At 42.9% G+C, this 24,304-nt stretch overlaps 1 long non-coding RNA gene across 2 annotated transcripts in view; it reads right to left on the bottom strand.

The window, feature by feature from the left end:
• Nucleotides 1-1,716: 1,716 nt before the first annotated feature.
• LOC107146367 overlaps nt 1,717-24,304 on the bottom strand; it is a 28,500-nt gene continuing 5,912 nt past the window's right edge. Inside the window, exons 2-3 of one of the 2 annotated variants that reach the window (XR_001504028.2) lie at nt 16,330-17,844; nt 1,717-2,456 (exon numbers count right to left, since the gene is read on the bottom strand). This is a non-coding gene — a long non-coding RNA (uncharacterized LOC107146367). Of the gene's footprint in view, nt 2,457-16,329; nt 20,080-24,304 lie in introns of those variants that run through there. The other variant, XR_007351534.1, reaches the window with a different exon arrangement.

Genomic DNA, 24,304 nt, shown 5'->3' with positions numbered 1-24,304 from the left:
TCAAGGACTATATAGAACTAAGTGATAATGATGGAGTGACATATCCAAATCTATGGGAAAGATTTTAAGCCATGTTTAAAAGAAAAAACTCCTGGCCTAAAATTCATATACCACAAAGAAAAAAAGATCAAAAGTCAGCAATCTAAATTTTCATCATATTCTCAAGAAATTAGAAAAAGGAGAGCAAATTTTAAAAACAAAAGGAAGAATGCAACATGAACAAGGGAAACAAAGAAATATAAAATAAGCATATAATAGAGAATAATCAATCAATAAAAAATTCATTCTTTGAAAACATTAATAGAATTGATCAAGAAAAAGAAAGAATATGTAACCACTATCAGAAATGGCAACGGGGACACTGTACACCTTACAGCCTCAAAGAGTTTACCTCCACTAAATTCTTTCAGGAACTGAAGAGGGGTATAGCTCTAAAGTCACTTTGAGGTCATCATTGCCTTGGTATCAGAATCTGTCAAGGATGTAATAAAAAAGGAGAGCAATGGTCCAATCTCTCATATGAATACAGATGGAATAATCCCAGATAAAATATAAGCTAAATCTAGCAATGTATAAAAATGATAATGCAGGTTTAATTTGGATTTATTACAATGTGACATTGGTTCAAAATTTGAAAGTCAGTCTCAATGTCATTTTCCCATAACATAAAAAAGAAAAATCAGCTAGGCATGGTGGCACACTCCTGTAATCCCAGTGGCTCAGGGGGCTGAGGCTGGGAGGATCATGAGTTCAAAGCCAGCCTCAGGAACAGTGAGGTGCTAAGTAATTTAGTGAGATTCTGTCTCTAAATAAAATACAAATTAGGGCTGAGGATGTGGCTCAGTGGTCAAGTGCCCCTGAGTTCAATCACCAGTACCAAAAAAAAAAGAAAAATCATGTGATCATCTAGATGGTGGCAAGAAAACCGTATATAAGATTTAACATCTATTCACAACTTTAAGAACACTCTTGGAAAGCCAGAACTAGAATAGTACATCCTTAATCCAATAAAAACATCAACAAAAATACTAAAGTAAACTTAACAATAAGAAGTTGAACTCTTGCCCCCAGGAGGGAAGAAAGGCTGCCCATATCACAGTGGGGTTCACACTAATATTAGAGATCCTTTCCAGTGTGATAATCCAAGAACAATAAATAAACTAGGCCAAAGAATCAAAGGAATAAATAGAAGTCATTGTTTGCTGATGACACAAATGTGTATATAAATCACTGAAAGAACTCCATGTAGTATACAAATTGATAATCAAATTTGGCAAGAATGTTGAATGCTGTCAGTATACAAAACAATTTTATTTCCATATCCCAATAAATAAGCAAAACATGAAATATTAAACATATATCATTTATAATAACATACAAAGAAAATGCCTAGAAACTGATATTTGAAAAGTTGTGCAAGACCTTTACTTTGAAAACTACAAAGGAGGCGAAGGGTGTCATTCCTACAGATTGGAAAGACCTCCATTGTTAGGCTGACTTTTCTCTCAAGCTGATTCATGGGTGAGACTCAATTCCAGGTATAATTCTGGCATGTTCATTATTGTGGGAATTGAAAGCTGATTCCAAAGCATATGCGGACATATAAAATCCAAAATTAGCCAAGAGAATCTTGAATCAGAAGAACAAGGTTGGAGAGCCTTCTGTTCCCAGTATTTTCTTTTAACCAATCCAAATCAGCTTTTTTTTTTAAAAAAAAAAATGGACATAAATACCCCACTTCTGTTTTGTTTTAAAGAATGTTCTGAAAATTTTTCTTGCTCATCATGAGATATCACACTGTTTGTACTTTTAAATTCTAATTGATAAGTGTGTACTTCTATTATCTTGCTCTTTGGATTTATTTTCCACTTCTCTGTTGTTTCTTCCCTCCTTAAATCTTTTTCCTCATGCTGGTCTGGAGGAGGCATTATATATACTCTGCTCTTTTGAATCTATGTCTTTGGACTTTTAATTATAGAAATGGTTATGTTGGTGATTTTAAATATAAGCTTATAGGATAGCCTTCTCTAATTTTCAAAGTTAAGAATTAAATGTCAGCTTTTGATCTACCACTAGTGGCCCATACCACACACACACAGGCACACACAGGCACACCCCACAGATGTGAATCCTTCCTCCACTTCTCTGTATGTTGAAGGCAATCTGACCCCTCACAGGCACAGGTTGTATCTCACTGCTGTTTTTTCCATTCCAGATCTTCTCCGTGGAGAGTAAATTCATTCTTAATGTTTTAGCAGTTCTGTATCCACTGCCGGTCATCTACAGCCCTGTCACCTCCAGGAACGGCCTTTTGCAGCAGGCGTGACCTTTTGCAGTATGTCTCAGCCAGTGGCACTCTCTGCACATCACCCACACCACTGCACTGGACCAGGACAACCTGCGAACGTGCCTCACATTGGCAAGCGTATGAGCACTGCTTTGGACACTCTCACTGCCTGAAAATCAAAGTGGAATATATTTTAAAATGACATAGAATAATAGAAAAAAAAAACATGTGAGCATTCAAGAAGTTTTTAAACATAATTAGTGGAAACATAATTAGTGGAGGCCTCTTTCAGATAGCAATATATATATATATATATCTGTCTCTTATACANCAGCGTTCAGACGGAGACCTTACTAGAGACAGACACTTGAAAATGATAAAACAGTCAGTCCACTAAGACGACATTATAAATCTTATTCCGTATACATCTAAAAACAACTTCAAAATACACACAAAGCAAAATTGACAAAATACAGAGGCTAAGTAGACCAGTTCTGATCATAATGGGCAATTCCTACACTTTATCTTCAAGCAGATAGAAACAGCCGACAATTATAACAAAACAGATAGCAAACTTGGCATAATTAGCATACATAGAATGCTACATTCTAAACTCTTGCATACACTTTATTTTTAAGTGCACATGAAACAGTTTCCAAAATTGGTCATGGCTGGGCAATAAAACAAGCCTCCAATTCTTCAAAAAAATTAAAATAAAAAGATAATGTTCTTTGACAACCGTGGAAGTCAGCTAGGGAAAAAGAAACAGTCAAATCCCCAGCTGTTTGAAAATTGAGTTATATAATTCTGAATAAACCAAGGGCAAAGATGAAATGGGGGAGGACTTCAAGGACTATATAGAACTAAGTGATAATGATGGAGTGACATATCCAAATCTATGGGAAAGATTTTAAGCCATGTTTAAAAGAAAAAACTCCTGGCCTAAAATTCATATACCACAAAGAAAAAAAGATCAAAAGTCAGCAATCTAAATTTTCATCATATTCTCAAGAAATTAGAAAAAGGAGAGCAAATTTTAAAAACAAAAGGAAGAATGCAACATGAACAAGGGAAACAAAGAAATATAAAATAAGATTGTTTCAAGTATCTTATATTCAGCAAATAAATATACAAAATGATAAACACTGAAACCAGCCCAGCTAGATGTGGGATCTCATATAAAGGCAGTATTTCAAATATCTGAGGAGAAGATGAAGTATTGGCCTTTTTTTTAGAGAGAGAGAGAGAGAATTGTTTTAATATTTATTTTTTAGTTTTTTTCAGTGGACACAACATCTTTGTTGGTATGTGGTGCTGAGGATCGAACCCGGGCCGCACGCATGCCAGGCGAGCACGCTACCGCTTGAGCCACATCCCCAGCCCCAAGTATTGGCCTTTCTTTAGGAAAAATCAGTTACATTCCTATTTTGCAACATGCACAAATATCAGATATAGCAGGGAATAAAATATTTCAGTATTACATACAAAGTAGACAAGTCATCTAAAACAAAAACTGAACACATTTCCTTAGAAGACACTATGAAAAACTAAAAGACAAAGAGGGGAAAATCTTTGCAACTAATTTGATGTACTTAATATATAAAGATATGTTAATCATTAAGAAAATGGATAAATATGAATGAATGAAAATGAAAATGAATGAATATTTCTAGTAGAGAAAATGAATAAAAGATGGTTAGCTCTAGAGATCCAAGATGGTAGGCCAGAGGGTGGCAGCATTCTGTGTCACTCTGTGACCTGGGACTCAAGTAGTGAGAATACTGCTTCTCTGCAAGCAATATTCCTGCTCCCACACGGGAATCATGGCCACTATGCCTGTCCGGGGCTGTAGGCCTCAGCATCAGAGTAGGTCTCCCGACTACTCACCCACACAGGACTACTGGGTACCCAAGCAGGACCATCAACACCCACGCAGAACTTTCGGCCACCCACTTGAGCAGAAATCACCACGCCGCACCTACACAGGATATCTGGCAGCATCCCACACATAGGAATTTTGGCCACCACTCCTGTGTGGACCCCCATCTACCAACATGGGGCTCCCCCAGTTGCGGCCATCTTGGGACTCTGCAGCAGCGGACACAGTCTCCTATGCACAGTAGCCTGCCTGCACCCAGGAACTTCACACAGGCTCTGAAGTCAGCCAACAACACTGCAAGCCACAGAGCTTGTCTCAGAACTCATCGTCCAACGCCATCACTTGACACCCCCACTCGACCCGACACCCCACCACTGAAAGCAGGAGCCTCCATGTTGGGTCACCTTCGTCACCATCTTCCAGGTACCCAGTTTCTAACTCCCCCTGCCCTGGAAGCTGCTAACCCAGCACAGTGACACACCCCAGTTATCTTCAGCATCCTGAGGGTGGAGATACCAGCTAATGACAGATGACCCCACCTACTGGATGAGAAGGAAAGATACTGACCTCCAACCAAAACAAGCCCTGTGTCTTCCTTCAAGATTTTTTTCCCCTCTCCCTCTCCTTTCTCCTGCCCTCACATCCCCAGCATATGTGAAACCAAGAACTTTGCATGAATAAGGATTTTGAAGACTGGGATGTCTGAATAGTATATTATAACTGTGTTGTATATTCTTTTTATTTTTTTTTGTCTTTTTCCCACCAATTTCTGATATTTTAACATTTTTGAATTTTCTTGATATATATGTGTGTTTGTTTTGTGTACTCTACTGTCTTCCACTTACTTGACTACCCAAAATTACTTTCTTACCCTTCTCCTGCTACTAATCTTCCTCTCTAGATTTCTCTTTCACATTCCCTAAGATATAACAACACTATATCCTCACCTCTTAATCCTCAGCATATCATCCTACTCCTCACCCCTGGTTCTTTGTCCATCATCAGAAACTGTAAACCCTTTAAACCTACTGAATATATTGTAGATAATAATTGAATTCACCATTCTGTACATTGCGACCAAACTGTAGACATCTTATCAGCAAACATTTGTTTTTAGGGTGTATATTGTTTATATTGGGATCCGATAACATTGTCCTTCTCCTCAAAGGAGAGGTATTGGAACCCTACAGGGGCACTATAAGCCTATAAGGTAAAAACTGACTTCACACAGGCTCTGAAGTCAGCCAGAAACACTGCAAGCCACAGAGCTTGTCTCAGAACTCATTGTCCAACACCATCACTTGACTCCCCCCACTCATATGCCTAGGATCCACAGAGCTAGAAGGGAAGACACATAAGCAACAGGAGAAGACATGGGAAAAAAGTGCCCCAAACAAATCAGGATACCACATTATTAGAATCATGGCCAGCACAGCAGAAGAAATGACAGAGAAGGAGTTCAGGAGGTATGTAATTAAAATGTTCTGTGAATTAAAGGATGACATAAGAGAGCAAATACAGGAAGCAAAAGATTATTTTGACAAAGAGCTACACAAGCAAATACAGGAAGCAAAAGATTACTTCAATAAGGAGATAGAGGTTTTTTAAAAAACAAACAAACAGAAATCCTTGAAATGAAAGAAACAATAAACCAAATTAAAAGTTCAATCGAAAGCATCACCAACAGATTAGACCTCGTGGAAGACAGGACCTCAGACAATGAAGACAAAACATATAATCTTGAAAAGAATATAGACCACATAGTGAAAATGGTAAGAAACCATGGCAGAACATTCAAGAAATATGGGATAGTATAAAAAGTCAAATTTAAGAGTTATTGGGATAGAGGCAAGGAATAGAGTTCCAAACCAAAGGAATGAGCAATCTATTCAATGAAATAATGTCAGAAAATATTCCAAACATGAAGAATAAATTGGAAAATCAAATTCAAGAGGCTTACAGAATACCAAATGTACAAAAATCACAACAGATCCACACCAAGGCACATTATAATGAAAATGCCTAACATACAGAATAAGGAGAGAATATTAAAAGTCATGAGAGAAAGGAATCATATTACATATAGGGGAACCAATTAGAATATGTGCAGATTTTTCAACCCATACCCTGAAAGCTAGAAGATCCTTGAACAACATATATATCAAGCTCTGAAAGATAATGGGTGCCGACCAAGAATCTTATATCCAGCAAAATTAAGCTTTAGATTGGATGATGAAATAAAAACCTTCCATAATAAACAAAAGTTAAAAGATTTTACAACTCAAAAGCCTGCACTACAGAACTTCCTCAGCAAAATATTCCATGAAGAGGAATTGAAAAACAACAATGAAAATCAGCAAAGGGAGGTATAACACTAAAGGAAAAACTAATCAAAGGAGAAACCAAGTCAAGTTTAATACCAAAAACAAACAAAAAATGGCTGGGAATACAAATCCTGTCTCAATAATAACCCTGAATGTTAATGGCCTAAACTCACCAATCAAGACATAGACTGGCAGATTGGATTTAAAAAAAAAGATCCAACAATATTCTGCCTCCAGGAGACTCATTTCACAGGAAAGGACATCCACAGACTGAAGGTGAAAGGTTGGGAAAAAGCATACCATACACATGGACTGCGGAAGGAAGCCGGGGTTTCCATCCTCATATCAAATAAAGCAGACTTCAAGCCAAAGTTAATAAAAGGGATAAAGAAGGATATTTCACACTGCTTAAGGGAACAATTCATCAAAAAGACATAACAATAATAAATTTATATGCCCCAAACAATGGAGCATCTATGTTCATCAAACAAACTCTTCTTAGATTCAAGAGTCAAATACAACACAATAATTCTGGGTGACTTTAACACACCCCTTTCGTCACTGGATAGATCTTCCAAACAAAAGCTGAACAAAGAAACTGTAGAACTCAATAATGCAATCAATAACTTAGACTTAACTGACATATATAGAATATTTCATCATTCAATGAACGAATACACTGTCTTTTCAGTAGTACATGGATCCTTCTCTAAAGTAGACCATATATTATGCCACAAAGCAACTCTTAGCAAATATAAAAAAGTAGAGATATTACCCTGCATTCTATCAGATCATAATGGAATAAAATTAGAAATCAATGATAAAATAAAAAATGAAAGCTACTCCAACACCTGGAGACTAAATATATGCTACTGAGTGAACAATGGGTTGCAAAAGACATCAAGGAGGAGATTAAACGATTCTTAGAGGTAAATGAGAACACAGATACAACATATCAAAATCTCTGGGACACTATGAAGGCAGTACTAAGAGGAAAGTTCATTGCATGGAGTTCATTCCTTAAAAGAAGAAAAAGTCAACAAATAAACGACTTGACATTACATCTCAAAGCCCTAGGAAAAGAAGAACAAATCAACACCACAAGCAGTAGAAGACAGGAAATAATTAAAATCAGAGCTGAAATCAATGAAATTGAAACAAAAGAAACAAATGAAAAAATTGACAAAACAAAAAGTTAGTTCTTTGAAAAAAATAAATAAAATTGACAAACCCTTAGCCATGCTAACAAAGAGAAGGAGAGAGAAAACTCAAATCACCAACATATATGATGAAAAAGGAAATATTACAATAGACACTGCAGAAATACAGAAGATGATTAAAAATTATTTTGAAAACTTGTACTCCAATAAAATAGAAAATATCAAAAGCATTGACACATTTCTAAGGTCAAATGATTTGCCCACATTAAATCAGGATGATATACAAAATTTAAACAGATCAATTTCAAGTGATGAAATAGAAGACGCCAGCAGAAGTCTACCTACCTAGAAAAGCCCAGGATCAGGTTTCCAAACACAGCCAAGTTCTACAAGACCTCCAGCTGGGTTCTTTAAAGAAGAACTAATACCAATACTCTTTAATTTATTTCAGGAAATAGAAAAAGAGGGAGCACTTCGAAACTCACTCTATGAGGCCAATATCACCCTGATTCCAAAACCAGGCAAAGATACTTTTGTATATCAGTGACAAATCCTCTAAAAGGAAAACAAAAAATACTACCCCGTTTACAATAGCCTCAAAATAAATAAATAAATAAATACTCAGGATGGTTAGCTCTTGTTGGTAAGGTGTGTGCTATAATTGAGTGTAGAAGGCATTGATGCTGTCTGTCAAACCTGTGCACCCTTCTACCACTCAGGGCCCATCCTGCAGAAACCCAGCTGTCTTTCCTATTAAGACCAATATCTCTAATGAACAGAGATGCAAAAATTCTCAATAAAATTCTGGTAAATCAAATACAAAAACATATCAATAAGATCGTGTACCACAATCAAGTGGGATTCATCCCAGGGATGCAAGGTTGGCTCAACATATGGAAATCAATAAATGTAATTCATCACATCAATAGGCTTAATGATAAAACCATATGATCATCTCAATAGATGCAGAAAAATCATTTGACAAAATACAGCACCCCTTTATGTTCAAAACACTAGAAAAACTAGGGATAACAGGAACTTACCTCAACATCATAAAGGCTATCTATGCTAAGCCCCAGGCCAACATCATTCTAAATGGAAAAAAAAAATTGAACGCATTACCTCTAAAACCTGGAACAAGACAGGAATGCCCTCTTTTGCCACCTCTATTTAACATAGTTCTTGAAACTATAGACAGAGCAATCAGACAAAAGAAATTAAAGGGATACAAATAGAAAAAGAACTCAAATTAGCACTATTTGATTCTATACCTAGAAGCCCCCAAAAATTCCACTAGAAAACTTTTAGAACTAGTACATGAATTCGGCAAAGTAGCAGGATATAAAATCAACACCCATAAGTGAAAAGCACTTCTGTACATCAGTGACAAATCCTCTGAAAGGGAAACAAAGAAAACTACCCCATTTACAATAACCTCAAAACACATACATACACACATACATACATACAATACTCAGGATGGTTAGCTCTTGTTGGTAAGGTGTGTGCTATAATTGAGTGGAGAAGGCATTGGTGCTGTCTGTCAAACCTGAGCACCCTTCCACCACTCAGGGCCCATCCTGCAGAAACCCAGCTGGAGGCCAAAGTGAGATGAAGCTGGATGTTCCCTGCAACAGCATTTCTCTTTTTTTAATGTTGTTTTATTGGTTCTTCTTAGTTGTACATGAAAGTATATCCCATTTTGATGAAATTATACAAGTTTAGGATGAATCTTAGGCTAATTAAGACCTCATTCTTGAGGGTGGACATGGTAGTGGGATTCACTTAGGTAATTTCATATATATACATAGGAAAAATGTTAGATTTATTCTACTGTCGTTCCTATTTCCTCCCTTCCTTTTATTCCCCTTTGTCTAATCTACTGAACTTCTCTTACCACCCCCCCCCACCCTTTATTATGGTTCAGCAAAAACATTGAAAACATTCGAGTTTTGGTTTTGGGGGATTGGCTTATTTCATTTAGCACGGTATTCTCCAAATCCATCCATTTACTTTCAAATGTCATAAATACATTCTTCTTTATGGCTCAATAAGAGTCAGCAAAAACATTGAAAATATTTGAGTTTAGTTTTGGAGGATTGGCTTATTTCATTTAGCAAGGCATTCTCCAAACCATCCACTTACTGGCAAATGTCATAAATTCATTCTTCTTTATGGCTCAATAATAATCCACTGTGTATATATACTACATTTTCTTTATCCATTCTTCTGTTGATGGGCATCTAGTTTGGTTCCACAGTTTAGCTATTGTGAATTGAACTGCTATAAACATTGATGTGGCTGTGTCACTGTATATGCTGATGTTAAATCTAAGCTCTTCATAACAAAAGAAACAATCAAGAGCATGAAGAGAGAACCTACAGAATGAGAAAAAATCTTTGCCACCTGCACCTGAGATAGGGCGTTAATTTCCATAATATACAAAGAATTTAAAAAGGTCAACACACACACACACACACACACATAATAATAATAATCCAATCAATAAATGGACAAAGGAACTGAACAGACCCTTCTCAAAAGAAGAAATATGAATGCTCAAAAGATACATGAAAAAAATGGGCAACATCTTTAGCAGTTAGAGAAATGCAAATTAAAACTACACTGAGATTCCCTCTCACTCCAGTCAGAATGGCAATCTTCAAAAATACAAGCCACAATAAGTGTTGGCACGGATGTGGGGAAAAGCCACACTCATACACTGCTGGTGGGACTGCAAATTGGTGCAACCACTCTGGACAGCAGTAAGGAGATTCCTCAGAAAACTAGGAATGGAACCACCATTTGTCCCAGCTATCCCACTGTTCGGTAACATCATTTCTGATAGTGGACATGCAAACAGAATTGATTATGCATGGATTGAGAATACATTAAATACAAAATATTTGTCCATGCAAATGAATGCCAGAAAGCCCTTTGTAAAAGGGTAGTGCTATAGGAATTGACTACAACAATATCAAGAAAACAATCTGCTTTGTATATTCCATTTGTCTAGAAAAATAAGTAGACATACACACGTGGCATAAAATGGCATTTTAATTTCCTATTGCTGCTGTAATAAATCTCCACAGACTTAGTAATTTAAAACCACATAAATGCAGAGGTTAGATCTCTGGAGGTCAGGAATCCAGACTCAGTTTTTCTAGCTAAAGTCAGGGCATCAGTTCAGCTGCTTTCTTCTGGAGGTTCTGAGGAGAGTCCCTTTCCTTTTCCTTTTCAGGTTCTGGTGGCTGAAAAATGTCATTAAGGGCCTCGGCTGGTGGTCCCTTCCTTCCCCTTCGAAGGCAGCGCTCTGTTCCCTGCTGCCATCACCTTACCACCTCTGCCCTCTTACCGGGACCGTAAGACCACGCTGGGCTGCACTGGATAACTCAGGGGTATCTCCCTTCCCATGATGAGTGTGTGAGTGTGTGTGTGAGTGCTTGAACGTGGGTGTGAGTGTATGGGGGTAGAGGCTGTGTGTGCAGAGGGGGAGGAAATAACTCCATTTAAGAAGCATCTTATTTTTTATTTTATTATTATTTCGTTGGGGGGGGGGTTACCAGGGATTGAACTCGGGGTCACTCAGCCACTGAGCCACACCCAGCCCTATTTTGTATTTTATTTAGAGACAGGGTCTCACTGAGTTGCTTAACGCCTCACTTTTGCTGAGTCTGGCTTTGAACTCGTGATCCTGCTGTACTGGCCTCCTGAGCCACTGGGATTACAGGCGGGTGCCACTGCGCCCAGCAAGAAGCATCTTATTTTTCAAAAAGCTAAAATAAAAGTAAAGGAATGGAGTACCAAGTCAAGTGGTTCTGGGACAGCACGCGGTGTTCTGCCGTGGCCCCTGAGCCCAGTGCTTCTGGTCCTCAGTGACTCTCTCATCACAAGCAGCAACAGTGGGAATCAAACCTGGGACTCTTCTTGAGATTTCAGCCCAACCTGAGCCCAAAGCCAGCCTCCTGCCACCCTGCAGCCTGGGGCCCCCGCTGGCTGTCTGCTCCTGAACCCTGAGCCCACCTCACTCCTCCATCCTAGGTGCCATCCTCGAGGTGCTGGTGAGCTGGCCAAGTGCACAAGGTGAATGCTGGCCACAGAGATGGGCGTGTGAACTTCGACACAGGCCTCACGTCTCCTCGTCACATTCCAGTCATGCGCGGCTGAGTGGTCTACTTTTAGACCTAGTCACATACAATGCGAACTTGAACTTGATTTTTGGAAGCTGTCTTGTGTAGTGCTGCTTCACTGGGCCAGGTGCATGGCCTGGTGGAAGACCCAGGGGCGCTGTCCGTGGTGGTAGGACACCTTCACACCCAAGAGAGCACTGCTTTCCACAAGGGCTCTGTGCCACCTCACAGGCACCTTCTGGCTTAGAACTTGGAGCTCAGGGAAGGAAGGAAGGAAGGAAGGAAGGAAGGAAGGAAGGGAGGGAGGGAGGGAGGGAGGGAGGAGAGAGAGAAGAAAGGAGGAAAGGAAAGAACCGTCTACTGTCCTTGGAAACCCGGCCATTTGCTGGCATGAACACCGGTTGGTCCTGGCTCTCCTCCCTGGACATCTGAGGACCTGAGCAGGGCAGCTGGAGCTAGGACAGTCCAGAAAGTGGGGTTTGGGTTGGGCCTCAATCCTGTAGAGATGTTTGGGTGCCTACAGCTGTTCTGCGGCAGAGCTGGTCTCCAGGACCACTGACCCTAGGACCCAGCTTCCCTTCCCTCCAACAGCAGGTCTGGCTACACCTCTGGCCGAGAGCAAGAAATCGAAGCACCAGGGAAGACGTCAGCTTCACAGACTAGAGATTTAGTGTAGTGAGAAGAGTCAGACCCAGCAGGTTGAGCCAAACTGCCCGGTGAACTGGCCTTGGTTGTGAGTAGAAAAGGGAGGCTGACTTTGAAGGAATCCACATCAAAATTCCCTGTGGGTGTGAGGGTGGTCTGACTGTGGCATCGGTCGCCTCCTTGATCACCAGGGTTGCCTCAGGGACCCCAGCTGGTGTCCCCTTCCTCCCTCAGAGCTCCCTGTATAGTCTCCCAAAGCTGCATGCTCAAAGGGGAGGGTATACAGGTCCCCCCTGGGACCTCCAGGCAAGCTCTTGAAACCATTTGGCTGAGAAAGCATTGCAGGTGTCCAGCCCTGCCAAACAGACTGCAGATATTCACCAGGAAAGTAGAACAAGTTCTGGGTGAGAAGTCCATGGGTCTTCCCTTTATTTCCATCAGCTTGACCTAAGGAGTGAAGGACCCTCCCCTGGACCTTCTGAAGTTTCACTGAGACAATCTGATAACAGGTCAGCAGGGGGAGAAGCACCCAGATTTATTAACACCCCAGGGCTTGCAGGAAGCTGAGCACTCAGTACCCGGTGGGACTCGGGAGCCATACACCCTCCTGCCTGGGAAACAAGGTCCTGGCTCTAGTGTCTCTTCCTCTGTGACATGCGTCTAGCCTTCCTTGGTGAATGACATTCCAGACAGAAGATCCAACGTGATTGAACTCCTCTTTTGTGGACCTGGCCTTAGAAGGTGAAGGAACTTGGGGAGGCCTCTTTCAGCATCTGCTGATCCCCAAATGTCTTTAATAATGGGCCTTCCAGGGCACTATATTTTGGACACCCTCAGGCCCCAAACCTTTGTTTTTCTGCAGGTCTAGCCAGCTCCTGCTCCAGTTTGGAGCCTCATTTCCTTTCTGGATACCCGCTGTACCTGCCCTCCTGTCTCGCCTGCCATGTTGCCATATTGGAAAGGCCTTCCAAGTCAGTCCTCCCTATTATCCCACCGCTGTGGCCTAGAGTCCCATCTGTGGACTAGCCAGACTCCTAGTCACATATTTGTCTCCACATGCACTGGCTCGTGGCTTTCCAAGGTCCCCAGGGCTTGCTCAGCAAAGATGACACTTGATAAATCACCACAGTGTGATAATGAGGTCATTAATTCTCCTCACGGACGAAGGACCAAGCACTCACTGTGCGCTCAGACCTCTCTCCTGGCCTTGCCAGTGTCTGGAACGAGCCTTGGTTGGCTCTTCAAGGCGCTGAGCTCACTCATCTGGCATCCCTCCCGCTTCACGCTGCGCGGAGGACTCTCGTCCTGTTTGGAAATGGTGAATGCCATGGTTGCTTGTTTGATTTTTCATTACATTCCTCTGACGAGCTCGACCTTAAGCTGCCTTATCATACTAAATATTAAATGTGCTTAATTGGTTTTTTGCCTTTGTTTTTCTTTTGAGGGGGGTTGGATTGGGCGCTGGGGATTAAAGCCAAGGTGCTTTTACCACTGAGCTAAATTCTCAAATTTTTTTAAATTTTGAGATCGGGCCTCACTAGCTTGCCCAGGCTCTTCTTGAACTTGGCAATCCTCCTGTATCAGCCTCTAGAGTCATTGGGATTACAGGCGTGTGCCCTTGCACTGGTGCTTAATTGCTTTAAAGAGGTTATATAACACTCTTGGAGATAATTCGGATGGCCTTAAATCAGAAACCTAGGAAAGGGTGAGAGGGAGGCAGCTGGGGCTAGGGCTCCGAGCCGCTCAGCTTGGACTCTTCCGTTATTTACCCCGCGGGGAGGAACTGGCGTCTGTTTTCAGACCACACACCCCTGCCATCATTTCGGTCTGTGACCAACAGCCTCAGGATGTTTGGTTTGATCTCTGTGAAGGTGCTAAAGAATGCTCAAGATTTCCTGGGGGCACCTCCTCCCAAGCCCCCTCAACTTCCCAGAGCAGCAGGAAGACCTCTCCCTGCTCCTTCCCAGCCTCAGCCTCAGCCTCAGCATGGAAGCTCAGCCTCCAGAACCTCCCCCTCCCAGAACCCACCCCCCAGGGGCCGGGGGGATTTCTGGCAGCTTCCCCCTCTGACTGGGGTGCTGCAGGGTAGAACCTTGGCCTCCTTACCCTTGTTTCTCCTGGGCAGAAAGCCTCCTCCAAACCCAGGGGGCCTCTGGCACCTCCCCCAGGCCCCCGGCTGTGCCCTGGACACAGTGGAGCCACCATGGGCTGTGCACCCTGCAGGGTCCCTTCTGCAGGGGAAGCATGCCAGCCTTCCTGGGGTCCTAGGCTGGGTCTCTGCACTTCTCCAATGCACCCACTTGTGCAGAGTGCCACTAACTCTTATGATGAGTCCCTCTGATCAAAAATTTAGTAAATTATTTTGTGTACATCATGATGTTTTCAAGTTCTGAATTTTTGAAAGGGTGGGACATACTTGTAAGGGTTCCCGGGATGATTCTATGTTTCACTTTGGCGAGCCTTCAGTGCCCAGTTGTTTGTGAAACACTAAGCTAGGTGCTGCTGGGAAGGAGTTGTCAGGTCATTAACATTTATAACCAGTTGACTTAAAGTAAAACTGATTATCCTTGATAATATGGGTGGGCCTTGTCCAAACAGTTGAAGGCCTTCAGAGCAAAATTTTTCCCTGAGAAGAGAGCATTTTGCCTCAAGCCTGGCACACAGAAATCCTGCCTGAGCTTCCAGCCTGCTCACTGGCCCTTGACTCTCACAATTGAGCGAGCTAACTGATTAAAATAAATCTCATCCATCTGTCCATCCGTCTGTGTGTCCATCCATCCATCCATCCATCTTATTGATTCCATGACTCTGGAAAACACTGACTGATACACGTACAACACAATTCAGATATATAAACACTGAAATTAGGAATATATTAATGCACTTGCCATGGGGAATAGATTTTTTAATAGGAGCACCTGGTTCACTCTCTGAATCAATTGAATAAAATCCATTGGAAAATTACTTTCCTTTCTGCTTTTCTTATACTTCAGAAACCTGGTTGAAATAAGTATCCACTATTGTGTAAATACTGTTCCTTAGCTGAATGTTATTAATGTAATTTGACTATTGATAAAAAGCCATTGGCATGTCACAGTATTAGATAATTTTAACATATTTTATGTATAAAAATCTGGTTACTACTTTTTATTTCTGTAATGATGCAAATTCTATGGGGAAATTAATATCATGCTATTGTTATTGGAGAAGGGTTTACAGATTTCGGGATGAGGTTTTCCTCTGAGAGTGAATCTGGGCACAGGCCAGACCTGCTGCAGGTGCCTCAACCCAGCTGACCTGAGCAGCTGGTCCCAGAGCCAGGCCCCCGCCCACAGGCTTCCAGGCTGTTTGCACTGACACCTCCAACCTTCCAGTTTTTCAGACCAAACACCCTGGAGCCGTCCTGTGACTCCTTCTACTTTCCACCTTCACTGCGCATCTAGGCCAGGGGCCACCTCTCAGCACTGGCCTCCCCCCCCCCAGCTGTCATCATCTGTCCCCTATCACTAAAAGCCCTCCAGCCAGTCTCCTGCTCCTAACCCCACTCCTTCCCTGCCTACTCTCCATGCAGGTGCCAGAGATCCTGTGAACCCTGCACCAGACTCAAGCCCTCCTTGGCTCCAAGTCACCAGTGCTTCCTCCCTGGTCAGGAGGAGAGTCACCGACGCACACCCGCAGCCTTCAAGGACCCCCGCAGCTCGCCTGCTGTCTGTCCTCTGCCTGGCTCACACAGCTCCACACAGCTGACTTCCCTGCCACCCTTCCAGCCGCCAGCACGTCCCTCCCCTGCCCCCCCCCCCGTCTTTGCAGGGCTCTCCCCTCTGTGGTACTCCTTCCCCAGCTGCCCCACACTGATCCCCTCACCTCCGTTAACCCACTCACAAACCTCCCCAGCCAAGCCTACCTTGAAGGCCTGTTGACGCTCTCCTCTTCTCCCGGGCTCTCTGTCCCTGAGTCCTGCTTCCGTGTGACTCTCCAGCCTTTCCTGTGGCACCGGCTGCTGGATTCACCTGTGTATGTAGCTGTTGATTTCTGTCTTCTCCCACTGGCATCTAAGCTTCGTCCACAGATGTTTCTCAGAGTCTGGAAATCCCTGGAGCCCGCCTGTGTGGGTCCACATTAATACGTGTTGAGTGAGAATCATGAAGCGTGAATGCAGCTCCTGGCTTCTGGGGAGGGGCTGGGGGACTTGGGTTCTTCAAAGGCCAGTCGGGCAGCTCCTGGCTCTTCCTACAACTGGAGTCTGAGCAGGAAAGCTTTGGCTGGGCAGGTCCAGGAGGGGTCAGAAAGGGGGTCCAGGAGGAAGCCCGTGTAGGTGGACACAAAAGGAAGCCACCTGGGTGGCTCAGCTGTTCCAGAGCCAAGAGATGTGTTCTTGGAGCATATCTCCTCCTAATTCCTGCTCAAACGTGGGACATTCTATCCACAGTGAAGCCACCCAGGTACCAGGAGGGTAGCTTGCATTCTGGCTATGAGGCAGATGGACCCACATTGAAAGTCCTTTGGTACTTAATTTTTTTTTTTTTTTGGTGTCAGGGATTGAACCCAGGAGTGCTTAACCACTGAACCATACCCCCAGACCTTCTTCATTTTTTTTTTATTTTGGCACAGTCTCACTAAGTTGCTTAGGGCCTCACTAAGTAGCTAAGGCTGGCTTTGAACTTGAGATCCTCCTGCCTCAGCCTCCCAACCTGCTGGGATTACACGTATGTGCCACAGCACTTGGCCCATCAGTACATATATCAAGGCATGGTCTTCCATGGAGGTGCAGACCTGTGACTTTGAAATATCACACCCAACCCTATCCATGAGGGCACACAGGGCTGGCCCACCTGGCAGTCTATGGGGCTCCTGTCCACAGACACCTTTATGTCAGGAGGCGTGGCCCTGTGATGAGAGCAGTCACCCACCCTAGGATGGAGCCACCAAGTCTCCTGGTCAGGAAGACACATCCCAGTTACTTAGGGGAAGCAATGGTGAGGCTCAGAACCAGCCTCCAGGCTGGAGTCTACATTGGGGTAGAGCCCAGCCAGGACTCCACTCTCCAGAGTTCAGAGTGCCTTCCTATCCTCTGGCCACAGGTGCCCAGAGAAGGGCATTCGTTTGCCGAGTGGGCTACACTGAGGACTGTGGTACAAGACTTCCCTTGAGGTGGGCAGCCCGGAGCTAGCCACAGTCCAAGCCAGAAGCTATTGTAACATTGACCCTGTGTCCAAGGAGGCAGAAGGAAAGAAAGGAAGGTGCTGTGCTAATTTCCTGAAATAAAAATAGTTGCCAATAGCAAGTATGAAATGTGCACCTCCCTTTGCCTCAAGCAGAACAGCATTCAAGAAAGAGCTGGACGGGGCGGGGTCTGTGGCTGAGCAGTAGAGCACTGGCCTTGCACCTGTGAGTCACTGGGTTCGATCCTTAGCACCACCTAAAAATAAATGAACAAAATAAAGGTATTGTGTCCATCTACAACTAAAAGCATATATATATTAAAAAAATTTTTTTAAAAAAGAGCTGGGCACAGACACAAATATATATGCTGTATAGCTGTCACCATGAAGGGAAAAGAACCTGCTTTTTCCAGTACTTGTTAATTATTCTCAGGAAACATCGTTTTACCCATTCTTGTCAATGATGTTCTTGTATTTCTTGAACAGGCAATCTTGCAGGAATCTGCACTTCATTCCTACAAGATTTGATAAGTTTTCTCACTGGGAACAGAAACGTGAACTGCATAAACCTTTGCTTTTTTTTCTTAACTCATCCCAAGTTGGGTGGGAAAGTTGCTTCTCACTTCTTTGTACAAGTGTAAGTAGACACTCTTTCTTCTCAAAAAATTCCAACAAAACACTTCATTAATCATTTACCTCTTTGCCTAAAAATGTTTCTCTTTATGACTAGTAATAAGTGGAACACCATTTAAATTATAAAACTAAATCTGCACTGTCACAAATCTTACTGGATATAGTATGAAATCCATTGAGAAAGCTGGTAATGGCACGGCAGACTGAAGTCAGAGGGGGCAAAGGTCACATGTGTCACACTCCCCTCCAGTCCCTGGCCAGACACCCACCCAACCCACCTTGGCGTCCTCCCCCCTCGTCCTGGAGGCCCATGTGTTCCAACCCAGGAGATCGAGCTGAGATGCTACTCGGCTCCTTCTCTCTCAGGCCTGACCGTGAAACCTGCCACCAGCAACACACCAAGTCTGGTCTGGGAAGCAGAAAGGCCTGGACGTGGCACTGCCTGCTGAGGGTCTTTGCATCTGTCTGCCGGCCTTCCGAGTCCAGTGCACCGTTCTGAGCCACACTCACTGGAGATGCCTGGCTCCAAACAGGGATTTGAACGAGCCCTTCAGTTTGGCTTTGGGGCCTTGTCTAGTGCCCACCAGGTACATACTTTGGGGCTGTTCATCTTGTGGGTTAGAGAGGCTGATTCCTCCACTGTGGACAGTAGCCAGGCTTCGACATGTTTGAAGAATATCAGATAGGTACTCCAGAATGTATCATCAATTTGGTCTTGTGAAGTATTTTAAAAGGCGATATTTTGTCATGGATTCTGGCCTACAATCTGTGTTTCCAAATCACTTGAAGGGTAATGACATTCTGGACTTTCCACTGGGACCTGAGGACTCCTTGACATCTGTCCCTGCTGTCCTCTCATCCTCTTTTCTACCTGGCCCGTGGAATCACTAAGTTCCACACCCACCATGAACTCCCTCTCATAAGCATGCTGACGTATTTTTGTCCTTACCAAACCGGATATACTTTGCTTCCTTCCCCGTGTTGACCTTGTGAACTCCTAATCGTCCACATCGCGGTGACTTAACCCGGTAGTAGTTCATTTTTCACGCACCAGTCTCCCTGGATGCGGTGGTTGGGTGGTTCTCCTGGGAAGCTCTCCTCCAAGTGCTGATTCAGAGGTCCAGGTCTTTCCATCTCTGGACACTGCCATCCTTAACCATGTCTTCTAAGTTCACTAAGGAAGCACGAGGAGGAAACTTGTGGGAGTATTTTATGCCACAAGCCATTACAAGATCCTGTGACTTCTAACCCTAGAATGTTGGTCAAAACCAATCACCTGGCTTACCCACATGCCACAGCGCTGGGAAATGGAATCTCCTGGATCCCAGGAGAAAAATGAAACCATTCATGTAGGCATAAAATTATTTCAGCTGCTGGCCACCCTTTTGGCCACCATGTTGCTTTATTTTTCTTCAGATATCCTGAAACTGCTCACCTTTTCTCCAAGGAAGAGAACACAGGCCCCTGTCGAGTCACAGCATGTTGCTCAAGCCCAGGGCTGATCATTTCCTGAGCTTATTTCTTTCATTTGTCTCTCACAATTCTGAACATTATCAATTCCAGTTAAAACACACTCCTAAAAATCCATTTTCCAATGATGCCCTCATGATCCTGTAGCAATGATGTGTGCTCCCCAAGTCTCTGCAGGTGACCATCTGCTAACTGTTTCAACACCATATCATAGATGACCCAGCATGCTGTCCTCCCCACCTCTTGCCCAACTGCTAAGAAAATGGCCACACGTTTTTGTAACAGCAGAAACCTGTGTCAGAATATCAATATCCATGGTACAAAATAATTCATTCCAGTTGTTGTAAACAACCCCTAGATTTCAGTAACTCAACAAAATCAAAGGTTATTTCTTACCCATTTCACGTCCAGTGAGGTTGTGGAGCTAGGTCATCCTCCTCCAGGCAGTGACTCAGCGATGCAGGCTCCTTCCTCTGTGCCTGTCATGGGACGAGACAGATGGGAGGCCAAGCAAAGTGGCCCTCAGAGTCTATCCTTGGCAGGAAGGATGGGTTTATCACTAATCGAAAATTGGGGGGTCTGTATATGACATATTTTCTACTAAAAACGAAAGCCTCTTTATGATCTTTTTCAGCTATTCAAGTGGGAAGAGTACTCCCTTCCCAGCCCCCATACTTGGCACACACTTGGTGGCTTAGCATTTTGAGGTGCATTATTCTCAACACAACGAAAGTTCTCAGTAGAGACTACTTTATCTTTTCTTTGAATAGCACCTCTCATCTTGAATGCAGTTGTCACTTTTAATACAACAAAAGCCCCCTAAGTATGGGGCACTGGAAATTCTCAGGACCCAAGTGGCCAGTTAATCCTGGGAAGGTGGTGGGAGGTTCTCTGTACCCTGACGGCTCAGGTTTGTGCTCTGAGACTTCTCTGTTCAAGGACCCCAGGATAGAAAACCTTCCCATTCAGGCAGAACCATTTCCAATTAACTAACAGAAAGGTACCGAATGAGGGGAAAAGCCCATTAGTTCCCTATTACTCTAAGAAACAGAGGGCTGGAGATGAGTCTGCCTGAAGGGATTTGGAACATCCCCTGAGATGTCTCTGGCTCTCAAGGACGGGGTGTGTGGGCATGGACGCTGAGGCTTCTGATGACCTGACCTGACCTGTCAGTGTCTATGGGGAGGCACCCCACATCTGGGAGACGCCTTCGGGCACGGACTTTGCACTTTTGTGTTCATCTACATGGAAGTGTTTTGTCTAAAACACTCGGAGTGGAGTGTTGTGACAATTTTCTGTCAGATAGACGTAGAGTGTCTTGAACAAGGGCACCTTTCAGAACCTGCCCCACAGCCCCGGCTGAGCTCTCTGCATCTGCAGGGGCGAGCCGCCCACCAGCCCTCCCCTCCGGGGGGCCGGCTTGGGGAGGGCATTGAGCTGTGCAGGGGGTGGTCCTTGTGGATGGAAACTTGACCCCTGGAAAATGACCTCTGGTTATCGCCGATGCACCTGCCTTAGAGAGATTGTCCAGCCAGAGCCACTGCAAGGCAGCTCCCTGGACAGGAGGCAGGGAAGCTCAGCCCCAGGGACCAGGGCATGGGAGACAAGAAGTCTCTAGGACCAGGCTGGCTGGCTTCCCCTTCCTCCCACCCAGCTGACTCATCGTGTGGTGGTACAAAGCCTGCCGAATGAGCAAAAGCTCTCTCTTCACTATTGAAATATTATTCCTTTAATGAATACATTTTGTGCTTTTGAGTTTTGATTTTATAGAAAATTGGACAAAAACTACAGAGTTCTCATATAGCGCTCTTTCCCCGAAAGTTCTCCCTACGCTCAGTACCACGCATCCTGTAGTACCTTTGATACAATTGATTAATATAGTAACCGTTAAAATACAGTAAAAACTAAGTGACATTTAAATGTGATCAGTAAGGTTCACTTGCCATAATGGTTAATTTGAATCGTCAACGGGATTGGATTGAGATGCCTAAGATGAAGAGGCTTCTGGGTGTGTCAATGAGGGTGTGTAGGAATGATTGGCATGTGGGATAGTGAACTAGAGTGGAGACCCTCCCTAAGCGTGGGCAGCACCATCCAATAGGTTAGAGGCTGGGATGGAATGAATTTGGAAGAACAAGGATGCAGCAGCAGATGCAGTATAATTCTTCTTTTCAAAAATTTGTTCTTTTTAGTCATACATGACAGTAGAAAGTATTTTATGTATCACACATACATGAAGTATAACTTCCCATTCTTGTGGTTGTACCTGATGTGGAGTTACACTGATCGTGTAGTCAGATATAAACATAGGAAAGTTATGTCCAATTCATTTTACTGTCTTTCTCATTCCCATCTCCCCTCCGTTTCCCCCCAATCCCCTGTCCAATCTGGTGAAACTCCATCCCCCCCCCCCACTATTATGAGTCAGCATCTGCATATCAGAAAGAACATTCAACCTTTGGTCTTTTGGGACTGGCTTATTTTACTTAACATGATAGTCTCCAGTTCCATCCATTTACTGGCAAATGCCATAATTTTATTCTGCTTTATCGCTGAGTAATATTCCATTGTGTATATGTACCATTTTTTTAATCCATTCATCTAGTGAAGGGCATCTAGATTGGTTCCATAGCTTAGCTATTGTGAATTGAGCTGCTATGAACATTAATATGGTTGTGTCACTATAGTATGCTGATTTTAAGTCCTTTGGGTATATGGTGAGGAATGGGATAAGTGGGTCAAATGATGGTCTCATTTCTAGTTTTTTGAGGAATCTCCATACTGCTTTCCAGAGTGGTTGCACCAATTTGCAGTCCCACCAGGAATGTGTAAGTATGCCTTTTCCCCCATATCCTTGCCAACATTTATTGTGGCTTGTATTTTTTTTTTAGTTATTGATGAACCTTTATTTTATTCATTTATTTATATGTGGTGCTGAGAATCAAACCCAGCTTCTCACGCATGTGAGGCAAGAGCTCTACCATTGAGCCACAACCCTAGCCCTTGACTTGGATTTTTGATAATTGCTATTCTGACTAGAGTGAGATGGAATCTCAGTGTAATTTTAATTTGCATTTCTCTAATTGCTAGTGATGTTGAACATTTTTTTCATGTATTTGTTGAACATTCATATTTATTCTTCTGAGAAGGGTCTGTTCAGTTCCTTTGCCCATTTATTGATTGTGTTATTTGTTTTTTTGGTGTTAAGTTTTTGTATATCTTGGAGATTAATGCCCTACCTGAGATGCAGGTGACAAAGATTTTCTCCCATTTTGTAGATTCTCTCTTCACATTCTTTATTGTTTTTTTTTTTTTTTTGCTGTGAAGAAGCTTTTTAGTTTGATTCAATACCATTTATTGGTTCTTGATTTTACTTCTTGCACTTTGAGTCTTGTTGAGGAATTGGGTTTCTAAGCTGACATGATGGAGATTTGGTCCTTCTTTTTATTCTAGTAGGTGCAGGCTCTCTGGTCTAATGTCTAGGTCCTTGATCCACTTGAGTTGAGTTTTGTGAGAGAGTGAGAGATAGGGGTTTAATTTCATTTTGCTATCGATGTATTTCCAGTTTTCCCAGCAACATTTGTTGAAGAGGCTATCTTTTTTCCAATGTATGTTTATGACACATTTGTCTAGTATGAGATAACTGTACTTATGTGGGTTTGTCTCTGTGTTTCTGTTCTGTACCATTGGCCTTCACGGACCTTGGTGCCCTTTCCATGCCATTTTGTTACTATAGCTGTGTAGTGTAAGTTGAGGTCTGGTATTGTGATGCCTTCTGATTCACTTTTCATACTGAAGATTTCTTTGGCTATTTTGGGCCTCTTATTTTTCCAAATGAAGTTTATGACTGCTTTTTCTATTACTATGAAGAACATAATCAGAATAGTAATGGGAATTGCATTAAATCTGTAGAGTGCTTTTGGTAGTATGGCCATTTTGGCAATAATTTGGAGTGTTTCGTTTGTTTCAATTTCTTTGATTTCAGCTCTAATTTTAATTGTCTCCTGTATTACACTGCTTTTGGTATTGATCCCCCCTGCCCTCAGACTTTGAGATGTAATGTTAGGTTTTTTGTTGACTTTCCATTCTTTGTGTGTGTGTGGTGCTGGGGATTGAACCTGGGGCCTTATGCATGCAGGGCAAGCACTCTCCCAACTGAGCTATATCCCCAGCCCTCCATTCTTTTAAGGAATGAACTCAATGCAACAGAACTTTCCTCTCAGCACTGCTGTTATGACTTGGATATGAAGTGTCCCCCAAAAGCTCACATGAGACAACATGCAAGAAGTTCAGAGGAGAAATGATTGGGTTATAGCCTTAACCTAATTAGTGAGTTAATCCCTGATGGTAGTAATTGAGTCGTTGCTGCAGGCAGGTGGGGTGTGGCTGAAGGAAATGGCTTATTGAGGGTGTGGCTATGGGGTTTATATTTTGTACATGGAGAGTAGAGTCTCTCTCTCTCTCTCTCTCTCTCTCTCTCTCTGCTTCCTGATCATCATGTGAGCCATGTTCCTCTGCCACACTCTTCTGCCATGATGTTCTGCCTCACCTTGAGTCCTGAAAAATGGAGCTAGCCTTCTATGGATTGAGACCATTGAAATCATCAGCCCCCAA

This window comes from Marmota marmota, unplaced genomic scaffold (genome assembly GCF_001458135.2).
Source record: "Marmota marmota marmota unplaced genomic scaffold, marMar, whole genome shotgun sequence".
Lineage (NCBI taxonomy): Eukaryota > Metazoa > Chordata > Mammalia > Rodentia > Sciuridae > Marmota > Marmota marmota.
Note: the sequence above shows the minus strand (reverse complement) of the source record. Positions and strands in the feature narration are given on the sequence as shown.